At 35.8% G+C, this 14,948-nt stretch overlaps 1 long non-coding RNA gene across 1 annotated transcript in view; it reads left to right on the top strand.

The window, feature by feature from the left end:
* LOC128934220 (uncharacterized) overlaps positions 1-14,310 on the top strand; it is a 52,147-nt gene extending 37,837 nt beyond the window's left edge. The window contains exons 2-4 of the long non-coding RNA XR_008482832.1: positions 10,850-10,956; positions 12,707-12,751; positions 14,224-14,310. This is a non-coding gene — a long non-coding RNA (uncharacterized LOC128934220). The remainder of the gene's footprint in view (positions 1-10,849; positions 10,957-12,706; positions 12,752-14,223) is intronic.
* Positions 14,311-14,948: the final 638 nt, after the last annotated feature.

Genomic DNA, 14,948 nt, shown 5'->3' with positions numbered 1-14,948 from the left:
TACAAGGCAGGAAGAGATTCTGTGCAATTCAATCGGGTTATGTGAAACACACTGCATTTTACAGAAGCAGTTCCAGATCACGTATTAAATAAAACATTGAGTAAATTCCTTCCAGAACTATTATTTTTTCTTGAGAGAAGGAGATATTTATTTAATGTTCTTACTGTTCATACCTCAAAAATCTCACTTCAGAGGAAAGAAAGCTAAACATAGTGTTTTGATGATATCTTTGAAAACAAAATTTTCGGGGGTCAGATCTACTATGATCTTTTAAATTTTCCCCGACACAAAACCTACATATAGATGGAAATAACAGCATTGAATTCCACTTCAGTCAGCAGTCTAAACAGCAGGATTTGCACTTTTATGCCAGCAGTGGATGCCTTTGAGTTTCATTAACTTCCCATGAGCTTCTGTGCAGAATTAATGGATTAGGAATTCATCTTCAAAAGCCTAAACTGTTCTGTCTAGGCTGTTTTCTTTCCTTGTACCATATTGCCTGAGTTATGATAACCAGAAATCCCTGATCCACAGTTTCCTCCATGTAATCAGCTGTCAGGCTACTTGATTTAGAAAAACTGTACTCAGGATTTCTTTTCTGCTGTTGTTTTTACCACCTCCTCAGCCTGCTATAGCTCATATCTGTAAATCTCATGGTCTCATTATAAGCCCCATCTTTTCCTGTGCATCTTTAGAGTGGCTGGATGAAATGCATTAACGTGATTGCTCTGTTCTGGTGGGCACACATTTAGAGAGGCAGGTTAATCCAGTATGTGGCAAAGGTATGGATAATCTCATTTATGTCAGGGGTGTGAGGGATTAGAATCCTTTGGATTGTATTATTTTAAGTAAAAAGAAATAATCAGCTACACATCATGTTAGATGAAGCCTAAAAATTCTGTTAGCAAGTGCCAACCAGCCAAGGCTTTGTTGTGCAAAGGATAAAATGTAGTGGCTTCAATGATGTTTCCTACGTGCGTAGTGGGATAATCTAAATATTGGCTAATTTTTAGGCATATTTATTTCTCAAATAATAATAATAATCATTAAAAATTCAAATAAATAACTTTTTAATGATAATTAGAGTTATCATAAAAAATTTTGAAGTTCACAGTTTTCATTCTTCAAAAGCAATGTGTAATGAAAGATATGCCTTTGTATTATTTGAATATTGAAAGCCAAAATATGAACTTCATTGAAATTACAGTTTCCCATTGCTGCTCTAATGGGCTGCTAACAGTTTTCATTTCATTTATTTGAATTAAAATAATTTTAAACAGTAATAAACTTTATGATGAATCTAATCTATTATCAGAAATATGGAGTAGGTGATTCTACACTTACCTGAAAAAATATTAAAATCTAATGGATTTCAATAGAATAGAATAGAATAGAATAGAATAGAAGTATTTCAGTTGAAAGGAACCTACAATTGTCATCTTGTCCAGCTACTGAAAACTTCAGAGGTAACCAGAATTTAGAACATATTATTAAGGGCATTGTCCAAATACCTCTCAAACAATGACAGATTTGGGGCATCTACCACCCCTTTAGGCAGCCTGTTGCAGAGTTTGACCATCCTCTTGGTAAAGGAATGCTTTTAATATTCAGTCTGAACCTCCCCCGATGCAGCTTTGAGCCATTCCTAGATTTCTTATCAGTGGATTCCATGGAGAAGAGATTAACACCTGCAATTCCACTTCCTACACTCAGTGTCCTTTTCTCCAAGCTAGACAAAGCCAGAGTTACAGATGCTCCGCCCTGGACCTGTCTTCCTTCCCTTTCACCAGCTTTCTTGTCCTGCTCTGGACATATTCAAGTGCATTAAATGCATCCAGAGGAGTGCTATTTATGTGATATACTGTTTAAGTTATAGTTTAAGTGGTTTCATGGATATCTTTAAAATAACTGCAAAAATAATTTTCTTGCCAGTTGTGCCAAAGCATATTTAGCAGATCAGATAAACCAGCAAAAAAAAAAAAAAAAGTATATGGCATGCTGCTTCATTTTTGGAACAAAAACCTTGTTCCAAACTACATTGTTGTTGGTTCTTAGCTGAAAAATGTCTATCAGAGCAGGATATTATCTATGATTCCTAAAACAGGATTCAGTGTAACACTTTCTTCCTCATTTATTAAAGAAGCTAAAACTTTTTTGCTCCCTAAATTCAATTCTAATGCAAAGTAGTATGTAGGCTTTTAACTTGTAAAATCCATGTACATTGCTTTTCATGAAACTTGCTTTCCTCTGTATAGACAATATAATTTCAAAAAACTGAGATGAGAAAGCTATAGATTTCTCTCAGCCTTTCATTTCCTATTTGAATTTTCTATTGTATGTTAGCTTTTTTAAAAAATGAACAAGATCTAGCCATTGATCTATTCTTTTGAAAACAAGGCTATTAATTTATGTACTTGAATTGCAGCAAAAAATTATCATTCTACCTCTTTACTCAGACATTGAGATAAGAATTGAAATAAATGCAGAACTTTTAAGAAAGCCTGAGAGTTGTCATTCAATTCCTCTGTCCTTGTGAGATTTTTTAAATAAAAGTCCCAATTTTTTGGGACCCTTTATTTTGAGCCCCATATGAAGAACATTATATACTCCCTCAGCTAGCTCAAATGCTGCAATTAGCAATACAAATGGTTTCCTAAATTCTGTTGATGTCACTGCTGTGCTTGTCCTCATTTATAATTGGTTTCATGGTTCAGATCGGAAATACTTTTCTTTGATGTTTTCACAAGTGGGAAAAATTATGTACCTTTTTTGTGCTTATCTCGACAGAAGGTAAACAATTTTAATAGCCTGTTGGATTGCTAATTAGAGCTAATTGTGCCTTGATTGACCTATCTTGACAGATGCACCTTACAATGCTTGCTTTCTTCACAAAGTGAGGATTTGTTTGCTTGAGAAACTTGTGTATGCTCAACCTTAGACGTAGACTTGTTTAGCTGTGATCATCTGAATTTGTTAATTTATATTTCATTACTTCTTACCAGCTTGTGGCAAAACTCAACCTCATCATTTGTGCACTGCAACATGTGAGTTCTTATTCTGTCATTGTCTAGAAAAGTGGAAACTAGCACAGACAAAATCTTTATTGAATAAAAGTCTGAACCCCATGGATAAACTTTTCTCTGCACAAACACAAAAAAAAACCAAACAAAAAACCAAAAAAACAAAAAAGAAAAAGAGAGAAGGGAACTATGAATTCCCAAAATCTTACTGGTAATATAGATATTCCATGGAAATAACTAAGATGTAATGATGGACTTCGGATTTCTATAATTGCCTTTTTGAAAAAAAGAGTGGTGGGTCTGCCCACTGCCAATATATGAAGGAATTATATATTTACAGAGCTTTTGACTCCTTTTGGTTTATAAAAGGTATTCAGAATTTAGAAAATTATGTGTCTTCTACTTACAAGAAATAATCAATTAGAGTTAGCCTCTGTGAGAGGTCAGTATTATCCTGAGCCTCCCAGAAAATACTTAAAGGCCTAGGAAGTGTTCATCTTTATGTAATCTAATGAAGAAAATGAATTTCAAAAACAAGTGCTTTGTAGTAGCTGTTTTGATACAAATTATAAAAATATTATTTTTTCTCAATATGGCCTCCTACAGAAATGTCTAAAACCAGAGTGAATCCTGTAAGGAATTGTTGTGAGGGAGTGTTTGAGATTGCTTAAAAAGCCTGTTGCTCACTTCTAGCAGGCTTCTGATGGTGAGCTGTGGTATTCTTGTCTGTTAGGTACAATTTTACAAGACTTCATTCTTGTGTGATGAATGAGTCAAATGTAGAACATGTTTCCAGTTTTTAGGAAATTAGCAGTTTGAAAAACAGCCAAAAGAGAGCTTATTCAAAGTGTTTATGCCTCACTGTGCTGCACAGTTCTCTTCTTTGGCCTGATGACTGGAAAAGAGAACTTGCATATTTCGTTATTAGTAAATTTAGTAAGTTAGCCCTTCTGAAATTTCATGCATAGGAAGCATTTTTTTCCTGTTCTAGGAGGACAGAAAGACCAATGCAAATTTTTGCCATAGTGCTTCTGCTACAGCACTTTCACCAGAAAAATTATCTAAAAATGATATGAGCCATTATCTGTTCTAGCAAATGACTACTCTGTAGCACAGAAACTACAAATAGTCTTGTTTTGATGCTTTGATGAGAGAGCAAAAATAAAAATACAGAACACAGCTGGACTACTCCAAAGCCTTAAGAAATTTCTATAATTGCTACATTATACTATTAGTCTTAGAGACATCACTAGCTATGCTATATCTCCATGCCAAAATTTAAAAAGTGAGCCTGTATTTCCAAATTCTTTAAAAGTGATCACAATGTCAATAGTAAACTGCAAAAGCTTCTTATCACTGCATTACCCAGAAATGAGTGAGTAATTAAAAAGGCTGAATTGTCTTAAGAATGACCACTTGTGGGCTGCTATTATGCAATACAATATTCTGAATCTTGAAACAATATAATTTGGAAATCTATTTCTGTATTCAATCTTCATGACAGCTGTTCTTCTGGCACTTCAGTGGACATTAGCAATTTATGATTAAGAGAGAAGGAAATATGTGGAAGTAAATAGGAACCTTATATTCAAAGAACAAAGCAGTAATAGAATATTCCCACTTATCTTGGATGTATTTCTAGATAGATTAGGTAGGTAGGTAGGTAGGTAGGTAGGTAGGTAGGTAGGTAGGTAGATAGAGCGATAGTTTCAGGTTCTATACACTTCAAAACATTTCAAAAGGGTGTTTACAAAGAACCATTGTGAGAATAAAGCATGTGGTAACATTCTATTTTTGAACTGTTTATAGAGTAGAGTACAGAAAAAAAGCCATAATGGAAGCATTTACATGTTCACTGTTGATTTGCATGTGTGTATGTGTGACCAGAATATAGATATACAAGAATTTGTATAGTGAAATGAATGCATAGTGCAGAATATAATATAATATAATATAATATAATATAATATAATATAATATAATATTTTGTTTCCTGCTATAAAAAGAATAACATTAAAACTCTTATAGAAAGGATTCTTGAGGCTTTTTAAGTAAACCTGAAAGTTACCTTCACTAAGCTTTTTTTAAAAGGATGTTCTGTCCTGTGGGTTCTGTGTGAAGATGCAGAAGCAATCTCAATTGATTTTTCTATTGCTTTTATTCCTGTTGGCTTGACATCCTTTATTAGCTGTTTTTGGTATTATACATGTCCCCATGTTAGATGAAGGGACTTTCTGAAATGAGTATTTTCTCTAAGTTAACCAAAAAAAGAAGAAAAAAGGAAAAAAGACCATTTGCTTTTATTTCAAATAGAAAGGAAAAGTGGCAAGGGAGTCATAGCTCTGTTCTTATGTCACCAGAGCTTTTAAGGACAGCTCTTTGAAGAAGGGAGGGAGGAAGGAAGGGAAGGAGGAAGAAGGGAGGGAACATGAGGAGGGAGGAAGGGAGGGAGCATGAGTAGAATAATGAGAAATGCTATAACTAATCACAAAAGAATTTTCTGTTACAAATTAATAAATAGGATTAAATCAAATTGAAAAATGAAAATGATTTTGGTTTATTTAAAGAACATAAAAAGTAATTACCTAGACTGCCAATTGTATTTTGTACATAATTCCTTCCCAAACTATACTACAAAAAGTGACTACTTTCTAAAAGGACAATAAATATTCCTATGCATTATGAGAATAAACACTCATAAGCTGAAACCTGAAAGATGATCAAGTAGGCTCCACAAGTATCAATCAGAATAACTAGTTAAATGCAAAAGGAAAAATATTTTTGGTGTGACATACCCTGAAACTTGTTAAAATAGGTAAGGACTATTTAGTTATATCTATGCCATAACTTTCTAGTTTCATGAGGACATCTGATTTTAAATTGACTGTAGAAAATCAGTTCAGATGCCTTAATATTGACATCTAATGAAATTTAGGATAACCTGGGGTATCTTGCTTGCCACCTGCCCATTCAGAAATATTCAGTTAGGTCTTGTGCATTATATGTATGTCCTAGGGCATAGCAAATACAATTGGGCCCTGTGTTTAGGTAATTAAACCCTAGATTTTGAAAGGCCCACACTTCCTTAGGCACTTGAAGTGAGATTCAATCTCCCAGCTCATTAATCTTAGCTAGATTTCTTCTTCCACATTCTAGTCAGCATGCAGAAGCACTTCCAAACAGTTGCTGAAATAGACGAATCCCTAAGAGAGGTGCAATGCCAGATGCCAGAATGTCTCCACTGATTATACAGGTATCCCAAATAGGTGGCTCAGAATATCGATAGGACTCAACTTTCTCCTAATTTTAGATATCTACATGCACATTCAGCATTTTGATTCTCATTTAGTCACTGGATTTCCAGTCATTAGGACTTCATTCAGTTGCTCAAGTTTATATATCTACTGTGTGAAGAGGTCTCTTGGACATGCTCTGGGAAATCTTTCAGTCCTTTTCAAAAGCTTTGATTAGTTAGAATATTTCACAAGGGGCAAGACTCCTACCTGTGAACAATTAATTGAGTCTGAGTATTTGGATTCTACGAAGCTACTCAGTTACCGTAAGTCTGTAATTTACTTGCCTAAACTTACTCCCCCTTAGAAGTTCTACAATATCTGAGACAGCCACATAGGACGCATGAGACACAAAACAGATAGAACTCCATCCTTCTGGCATGACAGTGGAAGACCACCCAGAATATGGTAGGACATCTCAATTTGCAGTAGATATTTATCTTTAGGCAAAGGAATCCCATCCTAGCTGACTAACATTAGCTGAGAAGACTTTAATTATTATAGTATTCTGTGTTTGGATAGGATTGTTTTGGCTAGGACATCTGTAACAGACAAGCTAAGTGAAATCAGCTGAGTCTCTGATAATAAAATAAATTCGTTCAGCGCAGATCTTTGTTTCTTTCAGCATGGATTGGTCTGCACACAAACTACGAAACTGTTTCCAGAAGATAGGGATGTTTATGAAAAATATCTGTTGAAAATGGCCCTTAGTTTATGATAAGTTTCATAAAATCATATGAAGATCTTAAGTTGGAAGGACTATTAAGGGTCTTCTAGCCTAGCTCCCGACTTATCACAGGACTACCTAAAAAAATAAATTATATGGCTAAGGGCATTGTTGACTAAGGGCTTCTTGGGCTCTGACATTCTCTTTACCATGACAAACCTCTTCTGTGGGAAGCCTGTTGTAGTGATGACCACCCTTTTAGGGAGGAATCTTTTCTCAATGTCAAATCTGAACTTCCTCTGAGATAGCTTCATTCCATTTCTTTGTGTCCTATCACCAATGACCGAAGAAAGTAGATCAGCACATTACTCTACAGTGCCCTCCTTCAAGAAACTGTAGTGTGTGATGAGGTCAGCTCTCAACCTTCTCTTCCCAAAGCTGAACAAGCCAAGTGACATTACCAGCTGCTCATAACTCTTTCCCTTGCGGCCTTTCAACACCTTGATTATTTTCCTCTGGGCGTGCTCTAATACTTTGATGTTCTTCTTGTGTTGTGGTGCCCAAAACTGCACACAGGACTTGAGGTGAGGCCACACCAGTGCCGAGTAGATCAGCAGAGTCAGATCTTTGTCCAGCTTGTGATGGACCTGATGCACCCAGGACATAGCTGTCGCTTGTCCTATGAGACCTAGGGGACCCAAAAATGTGTGTATTATATTTAATATTTTCTGTACATCATCTGCAACCTGTTGTAGTGTCTCTTTAAGACTCAGCAACCCAGGAAAATAAACAGGAGGGTTTCACCCTGGTTCAAGGAAAGGAGGGGCCTTGGGTCACCTCACGTGGGGTCACATCTATGCCATGCTCAGCAGAACCATTTCTTCCCCCCAGTAGCACAGCAGTGACTCGGAACGGCAGCACAAGCACCAACTGCATTTATGTAAATACTGTTGCTCACATCACATATTTTCCAAATTTTTCATAGAATACTACCTTTGCTGACCATAAGATAAATAATTTCAATGTGAATCATTTCAATGCATGCGTTATGAAAAGCAATATATTAAATAATGCCATTTACAGAGCTGTGGAAATACTGAGAAGTGTAATGACTTCCAAATGTTTTGTGTATATATAAACCAGTTCAGATTGCTTAATGTTTAGAATTTGCCGGGATCTAACTCACGTGAAAAACAATGATATAGGATTTAAATAAATCAAGCAAAATTGTGCCAAGTCAAAGGGAGGGGAGCACCTAACACCTCAAATATACCCACCAACAACTGTCCCTCCCAAATCCCAACAAAAAACCCAAGTATGTTTTAGTACCACCAAAAGCATTGCAAGACACTTCGGTGAATGGTATAGATAGATGCTAAAGCTTTCTCCAAATCAGAAATATTATCCTGAGCATGAAATGCATGATGTTATGAAGTAGCATGGCATTTGCTACAGTTTGAGAGGATTAGTTAATAGAGATGTTTATGATGAATTAGTGGATTAAGGACATTTTCTTTCTTCACAGTAAATGCAAACTTAATTCAGTCTAATGATGGTCAGAGGCAGCTTCCTGATAGCCTCCTTTCTTTCAGTGAAAGATGATCATGATGTTCATTACTAAAATGTCCTCACATACAGCTGCCTGTACTGCATTGCAATAAAAATCACTAGAAGTTACAATGTTTTAAATAACAACATATAGCAGGAAAAGAAATCCTGTGAGATTACTGAAAAAAATATTTCACTTTTATGAATCAGCAGCTCATTGGAGAAGTATATTTGTAAGATCATTCATCACTGCAATGTACCTGGCAAACTCACTACTTCATAAGAAATATATGAGAGAAAGGATTGTCAAAATTTAAATCTTAAAAAATATATTATAATAAAATATATACACCAAAAGAGTAAATCAGTAAGATCTCTGTTAGTTAGGATAATACAGTGTGCTTCTTGCACTGCCGGATTTTATGCAAATTAATTTCCTGTATCCTAATATTAGCCTTACTATTTTGGGCATGACTTTTGGGTAAATGTGCTAAAGTATTATGGGAAAGATTGATAGCTGTTGTGTTCCATATGGTGTATATGGTAAATAATTATACCAAAAAGCAGACTGTAAAATTTATTGAAAAGAATGCATTCCAGATTTAAAATGTTATGTTGTTTTCTGAAATTTACAAAGAAATTTAACAAATTCTTTGTGTTTTAATTTGACTTCATGAAAATAACAACCATATTGATATCTTAAAGATCTAGAAACAAAACAACACACTTTCAAGACGATTAGTATAGGAGGCAATATAAAAGATGGTCTTCAATTGGAGGCCTCCGAAGGCAGATATGGAAAAATGCCCACCCCACATAGGGCAAATACAGTTTTATAAGTTTAGCAAGTTAGCATAATTGACAAGAATTTCCAATTAGAAGCAGAAGTAATAAGGCAGTTAGTCCCTTGCCTCGTCTTCCTCTGGAACTCCCCTTTCTTGCTGCTTGCTATAATGGCTGTACTTACTTTATGAGAAAGTGTCTTGAGAAGCTGTTTTAACCTTAGTTCCCAGAAGCAGCAAGATGGGATAGGAGCCTTTTGGTATGTGTTTTGTCTTTCTGTCTATCAGGGAAGGAAAAATACTGGAGTTAGCTAGGAACTGTATAACTGCACAACAATAGTCTACAGAGCTACAAATATATGTAGCAAAAATCATTTTAGCAACAATATGTGTACTAGAGTAGAGAAAAGCAGCCAGTTTGTACATATTATTTGATTCAATAAAGAGTAAAACCAACCCCTGAAATAATTTTCAGGCAGATGGTTTGATAACCTTATATGTCAAACCATTTCTTTAACCTAATCAAAATTCCTGTTTAAGATAAGCCAAAAAGTTTTGATCATTGATTCCTTCAATAAGGAAATTGGGTTTTCTTTGTAGATTGACATTCTTTGTGAAAATAACTAACTGGCCACACTACAAAAATGACAAGTGTCATTAGGGATTTGTGAGTAGTTTGATTTAATGCTGAACTATGATGTTAGTTTAGACAGCTATTCTGACTGTACTTCAGAAATGTTGGTTTTAAGGCATGCCAATTAAAATGATTCTGTCAAGTCTATTCCCAAACCCCTCAGTTCCCCTGTCTTGGCTTAAAATGTTCCGATTTTTGCTGGCTTCCAAGCAGGTGACAGATTCATGATCTTGTTTTTACCCCCATATGCTAGTGTACTTTTTATCGCACCTACCTTGTTAGAAGCAGGGGCAGGTGAGGGGATGTATTCCTTTCTAGTGTCTCACAGTGCCTATTGCACTCTACCTGAGAGCTATCTTGCACATCTACACCTGGAGACCCTTTCCTGCTCTTGGTGGAAAATGCATAGCTACATATCTACAAAAGATGTGGGAGAGATGGCAAAAGCGATTAAATCTGAGTGATTGAAGAATTAGGATACTGCAAAAGGCAACCCAGTTCTTAGTGTTTCCTTAGATTAATTTTTGGGGGGATTTTATCCCAGCATTTCCTGCAGTGCAATTATCTTTAACTGCTAAGAAGTTTTTGTCTTTCAAATTCTTCAAGATATACATCTCAGGACACTCCCACATCTAATTTTATTTTTTAATCTCTGAGCTTCTGTGGCCTTCCAAATGTTCTTAAGCAATTCTAAAAGAAAGGCCTTTTTATCAGAGTGCTAACCAATGTCATTCCTTTAAAACAGATTGTCATATCGCTATTAAAATTAATAGAATAATAAAAGACAATGCATCTACACTTACCCATTTGATAGAGTCCTATCAGTTCCTCTAATATAATGTATTTAACAAGACTGCATTTATTAAAATGGAAAAAAATATATACACACTTTTTTTGTCTTCCAGATTATTTTGCAATGTTATAGGAAATATTCTTCATTCATTCAGCTGGTATCAGCAGGAAATCCAAGCATATTAATGAATAATTAATGGAAATGAAGCAGTTGGAACAGGTATACCATTAAAATCAATAACTGAAATTATTTATGGACCTCTAAATAGGAATGTATGGGTAATTTTAATAACACTGTCCCATTTGATACGCTAAATATATAGAATATGTGGCACTGCTTGTCTGAAAAAGGTGTTAAATGATGGAAAGAGCAATAAAGTGTCGACTATATGTCTCAGACACTTTCAAAACTTCAGTTCTAATCAAAATACCTGGACTTACATTGATACTTATGGATACATCTACTCAGTCAAACAAGCTTGAGCATTCATCCCTTATCATTGGCACTGATTGAACATTAATTTTCTTCCTGATTTCTTAGCTAACCACCCCTTTCCGAAATAACTCTTTTAAGGATAAAGCATAATACATTAATGGGGAGTCCATGGTTGCCCTCAAAAGCAGAGGAAAATGGACCCCCCCTCATTCTTTTCTTTCCTCCAATACTTAGGCTTTGCTCAAAATGTCCTTCCTCAAGGTAAGGCCACACCCCATGGCACAGAGCAGTATTCATGCTGAATTTTGAACTAAAGAATGGATGTCTCCGTTGGACCTCAAATTCTTTTGAATACTTTGAGCTGAAAGACACACTCAAACACAATGGCAATGTGTTCTTTGAGTATGTTACCACTGAGCACCACGACTAGGCTCAGAATCAAGCGTTAAGGGTTTGGGAAAAAGCCAACAAGCTGGTCCTAGAGTAGAGAGGAGCAAGCCAGATGGTGTCACCTTGCCCTGGAGCCATTTAGCTCCACAGATACAGCACTGCTATTGCTAATTACAAGCCAAAGGCTCTGCACCAACTGGGTCAAGGCTCATCAGGCTGCACCGGAGCTCCCCTTGGCCTGCCTGGAGCATAGCTTTTAATTTGTTTAAGTGTAATGACAATTTTCTGATGACCAAGTACTTATTAACTCATTAATTTCACTTTGCTCAGCCTTGTAAAATTTTGTGGCATAACCCCAATGTTTATAGTAATAGTAACGCACTGATGACTTATGTGGATGGAAATATTCACTGTTGACTTAAATATGTAGTTTGGATGCAAAAAAGCCTGGTAAGACAGAAAGGGCTTTGAGAATGGAGCCCTGGGATGCAGGGTAAGTAATGTTATGGGACAATAACAAAAAGGGCACAGGATTATACTGGAGACCCGAAGACTATAAACCATATATGAACCAAACAAACATGCACCAAATGAGGAACTACATAGCAAATTCAAGACCAGTAACAACAGAATAGCTGACCTTCCCATCTTGCCTCAAATATCCTGACTATAGAGATAGTTATATAATATTCTTATTCAGTGGGAGTTTTCCATCATAACCTTTCTCATTTACTGTGAATAATTTTTATTTGTTTTATGCTCCGTAACAGGTGTTGTAACGAGTAGTAGCCTCCACAACTTCCCTGCCTGTAAAATCAAGCAGTAAGTGTCAAAGATTACCATAGCCCTTTTTTGTAGCAGACAAAATATATTTGTGAGAACTGTTTTCAAATACAAAAGTATTCAGACCTATTTTATCCATGCAATTCAAATAACTCAGCACAAGGGATGAAGGAGGCATTTGTTATCTATGCTAGCCCTTTTTTAGGATACAGCCCGCTGAAATAAAATCACAATCAGAAAAATCACAGCACAGAAAAACACTGGTTTCAGGAACACATTATGGCATCTTTCTATACTGGTATCATGAAGAATTGGTGGATTTAGGTTTGAGAGAACTAACCAAAGAATTTTTTATTTACAGGTGAATGTTTGGCAATAAACTATTAAAGAAACCTGGGATCAACAGGTGGGTAACTATTGTTGAGTGAGAAACCCTTTAGAAGCCAATTTATTATCCCCTATAAAATCTGTAAACAGATCATGAGCAGATCATGAGCTGACAGTAGATACACTACTACAGAAAATCCTAGTAGCATTTCTGGATAATAGCAGAGTCCATCAGAAAAAAAAAAAAAAAAAAAAAAAAAAAACAAACCATAAAAAAAGAAGAAAATAATAACTGTCTATTTTTCAAATACCAGATCTGATGAAGGTTGTATAACTAAAGTGCTAGCAGCTGAGCCTTTTCATCTGCAAAGTGCTTTCCAGGACCATTTCAAATCAGCAAAGGCTCCAGCATGACCTGATATGGCCAGATGTGAGCTTGAAGTTTAGTGCTTCACACTAATAAAAATTATAATTATTTGCCAAATAAAGATTAGGTGGCAGAAATATGATTGGAAATTACCAAGAAACAGAGAAATTAAAATATACACAAAATTAATCTGATAGGTTTTACTCCGCAGGCATATTGGACACAGCAAATTTCTAAGCTGGCAGATGTGGCTTAGATTGTATGGCTCATGTTGTGTAATATTCTAACTCTGACGAGAAGTGCTGAGGTTTGAATCTGAATCAGACATTTTGTTACTGACTTCTAATTGCTAAAAATATTTATGGCTTTTTTTTTTTTAGGGCAGACCATACTTTCAAATAAAATAAAATAGATATTAACATCACACCATTGTTAAATGTCAAATGTGCTGAAATTTTCAGGTTGTTTCTGAAATATTTCAGCTTTTGTCCTGGTATTGCCTAAAAAAAATCTTTATTTGATTTACTTAGTTTCAAAGTACAAGGAGTGAAAATATGCATATTTCCCTTTTCATTATCAAACTAGTCTTAAGGTGGATAATTTCCGCAAATTTTTGCTGTCTCAGCTTTACGTCTGTTGTCAGAGAGAGAAAAAACTGTAAAAGTGTGACTTGTCCCACTTTTCATAGCTATCAAGAGCTGAATTTGACATAGCACTCTATTTCAGTTTCCTGATTGTGAAATATGAATAACAACACTTGCTAACTTTAAAGAATGTGTTAAATATAAATCAGTGGTTTATTGCCTGATCAGATATTGTACCTGATAGCCCTGGGAACAGTCCTTGTGATTCCTTTCTTACTGATTAACCAGTTTAAAAATCTGTGACAAGACTTAGCATTTTGTCTTATAGCTATTCCTTGACTGTAATGAACTTTTATGTACCCCATTGCCAGAAAAAGAGACATAAATTACATCAATTAGTGTGATATAAATCTATTGTTTATTAATTTTTAGTAACCTCTTATGGGTTAAAAAGGCATCAATTTCACACGTATGAATTTGTACCTATGCACTGAGTCAGATTGTATTGCACCTCACTTTAATTATCCTCTAAATGAATTTTGTACTAGCATTGAGATGAGACATCCGAATCTGTAACTCTCCAGATGTTCTTTTTTTCAGGAATTAAAGTAAAAAGCAGAATACCAACCCAAGAACCTGCACAATGGGTAAATTCACACTGTTTTTCTGCAACAATGGTAACAAAATGAAGAAACATAGGAAAAAACCAGCCCCAGATATGTTGTTTGTTTCATAAAATCATAGGATGCATAAAATCATAGCATGCTCTACACTGGAAGGGACCTTTAAAGATAATCTAGCTCCAACCTCCAGTGCCACAGGCAAGAATTCTTTCCATGAGACCAGGTTTCTCCAAGTCCCCTTCAAACTGGCCCTAAATACTTCCAGGGACAGGGCACCCACTACCTCTCTGGGCAACCCATTCCAGTATCCAATTACCCTCGCAGCAAAGAATTTTCTCCTAACACCTAATCTAAATCTACCCTCTTTCAGCCTAAAGCCATTACATCTTGTCCTGTCGCTAGATGTCCTTGTAGAAAGTCCCTCCCCAGCTTTCTCATAGGCCACTTTTAAGTACTGGTTTGTGCTTAGTGAAGCCATGTTCCAAATCATCTCCTCATTAGCACAGTTTCCTGGAGAATCTGCTCCATGATCTTGCTGGTCACAGAGTTGAGACTGACTGGAGTGTTCCTCAGGCCTTCCTTTTCCCTCTTCTAAGAACAAGGGTTGTTTCCCCTTTTCTGCCACAACTTCTCACACATGGTGGCTAGTGGCTTAGCCTCTTTGCAGGTTCCTGCTTTGTCTGCTCTTTCTTGGTAGTCCAT

The sequence above is a fragment of the Melozone crissalis genome, unplaced genomic scaffold, assembly GCF_028551555.1.
Source record: "Melozone crissalis strain CALT ecotype California unplaced genomic scaffold, PUWL_Pcris_2 ptg000013l_1, whole genome shotgun sequence".
NCBI classification, from domain to species: domain Eukaryota; kingdom Metazoa; phylum Chordata; class Aves; order Passeriformes; family Passerellidae; genus Melozone; species Melozone crissalis.
Note: the sequence above shows the minus strand (reverse complement) of the source record. Positions and strands in the feature narration are given on the sequence as shown.